This window comes from Corvus brachyrhynchos, unplaced genomic scaffold, assembly GCF_000691975.1.
Source record: "Corvus brachyrhynchos isolate BGI_N302 unplaced genomic scaffold, ASM69197v1 scaffold147, whole genome shotgun sequence".
Lineage (NCBI taxonomy): Eukaryota > Metazoa > Chordata > Aves > Passeriformes > Corvidae > Corvus > Corvus brachyrhynchos.
This window is the reverse complement of record NW_008239105.1, coordinates 845,195-852,800: the sequence shown is the minus strand read 5'-3', so window position 1 is coordinate 852,800 and position 7,606 is coordinate 845,195. Positions and strand designations below refer to the sequence as shown.

General features: G+C 34.9%; 1 long non-coding RNA gene across 1 annotated transcript; it reads right to left on the bottom strand.

The window, feature by feature from the left end:
* Positions 1 to 2,504: 2,504 nt before the first annotated feature.
* Positions 2,505 to 7,058, bottom strand: LOC108447958. Its single transcript, XR_001863688.1, has 3 exons — positions 6,942 to 7,058; positions 5,243 to 5,405; positions 2,505 to 3,245 (listed from the first exon to the last, which is right to left on the bottom strand). It is a non-coding gene; the product is annotated as an uncharacterized LOC108447958 (long non-coding RNA).
* Positions 7,059 to 7,606: the final 548 nt, after the last annotated feature.

The following is a 7,606-nucleotide window of genomic DNA, read 5'->3' as shown; positions in this document are numbered from 1 at the left end:
TATTTAAACATTTTGGAAATTTTAGAGTATTAAGAGTATTTTTCATTAAGAGATGTTGCAGCTTTCTGTATTTTTAGACTTCATTTTTGTTTTCTCAAAGAGATATATTTTTCCTGAGAATAATATAAAAATTATTTAAAATCTCTCCATTTATCATTCCTTCATGACTGATAAATGGTTTAATTAAGCATCCTCTATTGTCATCAGCTGAGAGGTAACGCCATTCAAAGTTTTTATATTATTATATATATATTATTATATGTTCATATACAGTATATTTTCCAGACATTCATTTTTACAAAGTAAATGCTATGCATTAGTGTGAACCTCTTTAAACTCACTGGTTATCTAGTGATTATTCCTGAATTAATGAAACTTGCATCATTTTTTTCCTTACTCATGGTTTTGCTCTTCTTACATGTACAAAGCATTTGCTGCTTCCATATCTCTCAAGCTGCTTATAGTCAGTACTATTCAATAGAAAAAATGATATTGACCAACACCAAAGAAAAACTCACTCAGCCTAAGATTTTATAGATTATCATCAGTTATGCATAACATTAGAGAGCTCACATTTAAGGAAATGTCCTCAATGACTGCAGCTGTAACTTCATATACCCGTCAATAGCTCATTATATTCTGTATGGTTGTGCAAGAACTTAGTCATTATCAGAATGAAACAGAAACATATTCCCTGAAGTATTTGTCTTTTACTGAAAACTGTGACAATATCATCTTACTTTCTTCAGAATTCATCACTTTCCTTGGACATCTGATAACTGATGAGAAAACATATTCTGTTGTTTGGTGCTAGAATGTTTTATTAATAAAGCCAAACTTTAGATGCCCAGCTTTAATTATTAGTGGTGTTGTCTGTGTACTGAATTCTTTGACATGTAGTAAAGTTTAGAGATGCTTGAATTTAAAGAAATTAAAGTAGATATAGTTTAGCAATATCTGGTATTTAGATTTATGAATTGTAGTCTGGAATAACTATAAACAATTTTTTAAAAACTTGAATACATTCATATTTTGAAGGCAGAGAAAATAAAGCAGAAACATCATGTCCAAGGCCAAAGCTTTTAATTAGTTCCCAAAGCTTCATATCTCACAGATCAAAAAGGACAGATACAATCACTTGTATGATAAACAAAATGGTGTTTCTTATCTTAGGATAATATTAAATGCTGGCCCTTGCATAAATTGTGTGGTGGAAGAAGTAAATTATTAGATTATTTTCTCATGTATCATTCTTATTAACTTAATATTGATTTTACACCAGCTCAGGATAGGACCAAGTGCTTTTAAAATAATGAATTACAGTTCAATTGTTAAAATGGGTTCTTTTAAATAAAATAACATTTCACTTCAAACAGATGGACAAAGCTTTCTTTTATGTGGAACAAAAGAAAAGCCTCAATTAAAATGTTCAGAACTGCAGGCACCAACAAGTAAAGGGAAGCTTAAAGTTGTTTAGTCTAGTTTTATCTCAAAAAGGCGTTCATTCTGCAGCAGTTCAGGTCTCCCTAGTATTCCAGAAACAAATTGTCTCACCTTGGTTTCAATGGAATGGCACCTTTCCAATTCATACAGGCACAACAATTATTTCCTCCTACCATCCAAGGGGTTTAAAATGAATAACCCAATTATCCAGAATTATAGGGTAACTTGGTCTGCAGGCTTTTATTCAGCATGGGAACAAACAAAAAGCACACAGCAAAAGCACAGCTGCAGTAAAGAATCTTGATATAGCAATGGCTTTGGCATTAGCTCCAGCCTGGCACTAAGTTTTAAGATGTAATGGGAACGCACCTAAGTCTCTCCAGGAGCAATAGCTACGAATGCCAAGTATTTGTATACCTACAAGTTACTTATAATGAAATACTTTATTTCCTCAGAAGATCTATCAGTTTATTCAGGTGTTCAGTCTTGGTTTTGCTACAAAATAACTGAAAAGTGTTCTTTTATAATAATAGTGGTAATATACTCATACATCAAGCTGCACATAAATATCCGTGGCACAATGGCCATATAGTATAGGAATAAAATAAGGTAAATAAAACATATACTTCGAATAAAACAGGGTGAACATGCAAAATACTGTTTATCATTTTCAGATTTCCCCTTTAGCTGTTTTATAGCCTGACTCCAGGGATACAATAATTAATCCCTTCAGAACTATTCAGAAAACTATGGACTATTTCTACATTAACACTTCTGTATCAGATTTTTTTTTTATTACTAGTTAAAATATATAGTAATTCATTGTCTGATTCTATAAGAGTTTACTGTTTGATTCAAAACCTGAAAAATAAGAAAGAATACTTAGATGGAGAAAACTGTGAATTTCCCTGCCTGCTTGGCTTTTTCTTCTGTCTTCACATCAGTTGAAGGGAAATAAAAAACTTGTAATTTTATAGTTGCATTAATAATTGTCTCTTTTGCAGAAAATAACTGAGAAATGTTTGGTTTTTTTTTTTTTGGGGGGGGGGGTTGGTGGGGTTGGGTGGGTTTTTTGTTGTTGTTGTGGGGGTTTGTTTCTTTGTTTTCTTACTTGCTTCCAATTTCATTCTCTCCAACTAAAGTACATGATTTATCCACAGTCAAACTGTTTCCCAATTGTTAGGAAAAATCAGGGAAACATTTCCAAATTCGGATCAGCTTTCTTAATTCAAATTGTCAAACCTAGATGAACATCCCTATGAGAAATAGACATGGCTTTATGCGTGGCAATGTTCTTTTAACATCCTTGAGAGCCAGTCATATTACTATATACTGGCCTCCACAATTTGAACGAGGTCTTTCTGGCATTGATGGATTACTTCAGCAGAATCCCTTCTAGTTAAAAGCACTTGAAAGACACCCGGGGGAGAAATAGCATTAAACCAGAGATATATTTATTTATTGCCAGGCAGGGACGCCCTCAGAAAGAAGTAAATCAAAGATATCTCACATAGTCTTAAGAAAGAAGAAAAGATGTTGGAATGACAAATTTTCCATGGCCGTTGAATCAAGAAAAACAGTCGTTTGAAACAGAAAACAAGAGTAAATCATTTACAAGTGATCATCACTTCAGGATGCTTGGGAGAATAATCGAGAAGTTAGGACATGAGCATATTTGTAAGAGTGACTGTCCCAGTGCCTGTATCTCAACCCTTCTCAAGAAATGTTTAAAATCACTTACTTTACTTACATGTTTATGCACTTGTGGGACCAAGATCAAAGTCTAATGCGAACCACTGCTACTGTGGAATAAGAAGTTAAATAAAAATAAACCCCTCTTATTTGCTGAACAAGATAAAATTATTACCACTGTTGTTATATACTTCAGATTTCGTTGAACTGGTGCTAACTCGGCACAATCTGAATTGTAAAAACATGCACTAAAATAGAGAATTTGTATAACTATGACCTTACCCAGACCTTGCAGCAAAATATAGTGTAATTGGTGGATTTCAACTAGGCCACATAGTACTTCTCAGGAAGACTTTGAGACACCAGCTAAGCTCCCTGTGAAGTCATTGAAGTCTTCCCATTTTTCTCAGTAGGAGATGAAATGGATCAATCTGTAATAGCTTTGGCCTTTTTTAAGGTTGAAAGCTAGTATTGCACTAGAATAATCCACAGTCAAATACCTATAAATCACTTAATTTTTTTCCCTAATTCAGCCCTCTTCTAGAAGGCTGTGCTCCTAAATGAAATTGTAAATATAAATTTCTTCTCTGCTCAGAGTTAACAGTGAGAATTCTGTCTTGCAACAGAACTGGACAAACTTAAGGCAAAAACCAAAGCCATAAGTCTCCCACAGGAAGCATATGGGCAGCGTGCTAAACATCCATCAATGTCTGCAGCTACTCTGGCACAACTGACTGCCATCACTTCCATCTGCCTGTGGTTCAGCAAGCAGGGCAGGGGATGATGGAGGGATTGAGTCTGGTTTCTATAACGAATCAACATCATTTCTATCACAGCCTCTGAAATTAGTGCTGTTAAGCCTCAACCTAAGCATAGGAACTATTTAAAAACATCAGCATTTTCTTCCAGATGGATGGAGACCGCAGTTTTCAGTAGTTCTATGCACCCATAAAATAAAAAGGTTTTTCCTTAAGAAGAGGACTGATCTTTAGAGAAGACCATAAAGTTCTAGTAGTAGACAATCAGTCCAGAACAACTTCAAAGTTTTGCAAAAAGCTTCAGTTTCTCAAGCTGATTTAAGTGAAATAAAAAACCCTATGAAAACATTAAAATTAAATCTGAACTCAAGAACTTAGAGCAATGTTGATGTCAACATCAAAGGCTGTACTTACACCAGGTGCACAGCACAGAGCACTTGTCTGTGCATAGTAATCAAGTACCACTTTTTGTTGTGTTGCCTTAAAGACAGAGCTGGGCAGAGGCTTCTTTTCACTGGGTATCACCTGGAAAAACAGAGCCATTGCTTCTTCCCTTGATGCCTGAAGATTTTTCTTTCTATATATTTTTCATATATTTGTAACTTTGTAGACTACTAATATTATGGTTGTAGCTTCTAGTACTTTTCCTGTCCTTTTCCCCTTACATTTTAGAACAGTATGCTAACCTTCTAACACATTCCCGAAATACTGTTTAGTCTTATTTTCAAGAAGAAAACCTCCAACAAGGACATTTTGTTTTGTGACCAGAATCTAAGAAGACACAACAAGAAATGGAGCAAAGAAGCCCTGAGCCAACTCCAATGGGGCAGAACACGGGGAAAATTACCTAACCATCTGCCCTTCTAATTGTACAGTATTTGTTATATATGCTAAGTTGTTAAACTTATAAAATTGTAGAAATCCAAGGCCGAGTGTGCCCATAACCACCATGGGGGCACCTGGAAGCTTCAAAGAAAGACCTGCTTTTTATCTTACTATTTTAACACTGCCGCAAGAATTTTGTCTTTTGATATTAGGCAACAGAATGGGGGCAAGCAAACATCTACTCCCGTATGCCACAGATCCAAGGAAATAAGACAGGGCACTGGAGACAGGCAGGGAGAGACAGGAAAGATGTCTGAAGATAAAGTGACGACCAAAAGCCTTATGAGAGGCGCAAGGGACAACAGGTCATCACTGAATTTGACAATAAAAAGCCCAAGAAGGATCCAAAAAGCCAGCATGGAGGAAATTGCAATCTAGAAACATTTTAAATTATAGAATAAATATAAACATGAAACTCAGGGCCCATCAGGCAAATCACCAGCGCTATAATGAGATTTACTTACAACTATTTTCAACACACTTTTTCCACAGCTGCAATATATTGTAGAAGGTAATCTTCTGTTTTGGTCTAGTATCTTTTCTGAGTATTTCTGGAATTCCTTCAACTCTGCTTGCTTTAGCAAAAGGGTAAAAGTGGAACTATCTTGCTTCTCTTCAGATCTGGTCCTAGAATAGCAAACATACTATATTATTCTATTTACACTGCTCAGTCCTTATGTTGATGCTTTCTGCACCCACTTCCAAAATATTACACTGATTTCCTCTAAATAGCACATTCATTTTTACCCCATTTTTAAGACGACAAAAAGTCCTGAAACAAGGATTGGTTTCACACATCTGTACAGATTACTTATTGATAGGTTGAATTAAAGTTTTCAAGTTAGTAAATTACTTTTTACATACAATTTTAAGTGCCTTTGATGTACAGTGGACAAAGTAGCTACTCTGAGTTAAATAAGAATCATTAATTGTATATTACGGTAGGCCCTTCATAGGATGTTATGAATACCAATTTGCCATAAACTTTAGGGGCTTGCAAGATGTCACAGAAATCTCATCATGTTGACAGAAAAATTCTGTTGAGACTATGTGTTTGACTGTCAGAATGAAATAAAACAATGACTGTGACAGTTTAGAGACCTGTTCTGTAAGTTTAGAGCAACAGATCTATTGGAATAGATTTTTACGTAAGCTATTCACTTTAGCATCAAAGCTAGTTTGAAATGTCTACAAACCTACAAAATTAAAACCTTACAAATATTTGCTATAATGACCTTAAAGAATCTAACTAGTTTTTGCTCTTCTATATATGAATTTTAATACATATTTTGTGATGAGAGTAAATATTATTTGCTGTTCAGTCTAACTGGAAAAAAATCTAGTCCATAATGAACTTACAATATTCATGCATTTTTACAGCACTCTTATGTTCCATTTCAAAACCTAGAGGAAAGTAGATATTCCTATTCCTATTAGAACAATGTATTTTAGATTAATTTTTAAAGTATTTGTTTATGCTTTAACATGGATGCTTATTTAATAAGATAGTTGCTGTCAGCATTTGTAGTTATCACAGAAGACAGTTCTGCTGTGCAAGCAGGCAGATTTTGATCTAAATCTTTAGATTTGCAAAAGGATTTTTGTGTTTCCAAACTCTTATGCTTCATCACTACAGTCCCACCATTTCCAAAGGAATTAATGAAGGATAAGCTAGTCCATTCTTAGAGGTGGATACAGGTTTTTCAAAAACCTTTCTCTTTCAAGCTAGATTTCAGTTTACACTGATGTCACGGAGAACCTCCAGGGACCTAATGCAACAATGGGCTGCTGTCCAGGAAACAGACTTCCAAATTCTCCACTTCTCACCTCCTCCAAAGTGTGTGTCTGTCAGAGACAGTGGCAGCTGAGACAGAGTTCTGACACAGGGCAGAGCAGTCAGGTGAGACTGAGCACACAGGAGCATCAGTTGCCTGATAAAGGGATTTATCTTTTTCTGCTTTGTGTTAGTTTTACTGTGTCAAAATAATAACATATATAATAGAAAGAAGGGCTATTTTATTCATGGAGAAAAAAAAAAAGGCCAATGGCTGAAGTACTGAAGTATAGCAGTGTCAGCCTTTACCCAACAAAAACCATCACATTTTGTAAACATATCTCAGAAGCAATATATATACATTACTCTAGATGGGAAAAAATGCATACCTAGAAAATTTCAAGTTCTCTAGAAGCCTTGGGGTACAACAATGTCCCAGTGTTGGAACTTCCTTCCATCCAGGGTAGCTCTTAAAAATGGCCTGGTTCTCACAGCAGAATTTTGCCACACCTAAGAAAAAGATCCACAGGAAAAAATATCTGAGAAGACGGAAATGCCAACAGTAATTTTTAAACAAACAAATTTTTTTTCTGTGTTTTCTTAAGGAAAAACAAATCAATAGGGCTCCTAAATGGTTCTAGAAACAGTTGTCAGATGTAAGAAGAAAATTCTCCCCAAACAAATTACTGGCAATTCTCAGAAGAATTAATAGCTAAATTTTGCAGCTACAAGAGTCTCTTGCATCTTGTATTCCATCACCTGTGTCCAAGACAAAAGGATTATTCAAAATGTCAAGTGTAAACAGATTTGCCTTTATTTACATTCACACCAAAATCATCTGAAAAGAGTGAATCCTCTGGAAGAGTGAAACTGCAATCTGAAAGTGAGGAAAAGCACCTTAGAATAATACTGTCACATGATTAAATTCTGACAACTTTCTGTCTGCTAATCATTTTCTGCTAACCGTAGCTCTTAGAATTTCAGAATAAGAAGATTTATTTGTAAATGTTCTGAATCTTACTCTATTTAAAATAATTAAGAGAGTTTTTAAACT